Raw genomic sequence first — 476 nt, 5'->3', positions numbered from 1 at the left:
TCATAGTTTTTTTTAAAACTATAGTCCGGCCCTCCAACGGTCTGAGGGACAGGGAACTGGCCCCGTTTATAAAGTTTGAGGACCCCTGGCCCAAGCGGTGTGTGAGCCCTAGAGAAGACCCTGGCCACGTCCGCACCAGACTGAGGGAGGCGCAGCTGACCTCAGGCCTGACGCCGCGGCAGCCGCACGCTCCGGACCATTCCCTTCCCCCAGGGCCCCGGAGCCCTCACTCGTGATGCTGGACGACGTTTGCTCCAGAGGCCCCGTGTCTCACTGGTCAGGGGCACTGTGGCCCCTGCAGGGCAGGAGGGGCTGCACACAGAGCCGGCAGGTAACCCTGAGGGACCACGGGCCGGGCGGCGCTGGTGCTGGGCCCCAGGGGCAACAGCAGGCCAGCAGCTCGCCGGGAGGAAATGGCTCACGGCCGAGACTGGCTCAGCGTGACGGGGTAACGCGCAACCTTCCTGCAACAGGTG

At 65.5% G+C, this 476-nt stretch overlaps 1 protein-coding gene across 1 annotated transcript in view; it reads right to left on the bottom strand.

Moving 5' to 3' along the window:
* Positions 1-476, bottom strand: part of EHMT1 (euchromatic histone-lysine N-methyltransferase 1) — a 48,722-nt gene that overhangs the window by 19,482 nt on the left and 28,764 nt on the right.

This window comes from Myotis davidii, unplaced genomic scaffold (genome assembly GCF_000327345.1).
Source record: "Myotis davidii unplaced genomic scaffold, ASM32734v1 scaffold609, whole genome shotgun sequence".
NCBI lineage: Eukaryota > Metazoa > Chordata > Mammalia > Chiroptera > Vespertilionidae > Myotis > Myotis davidii.
The sequence above is the reverse complement of the archived record's forward strand: the minus strand, read 5'-3'. Positions and strand labels throughout refer to the sequence as shown.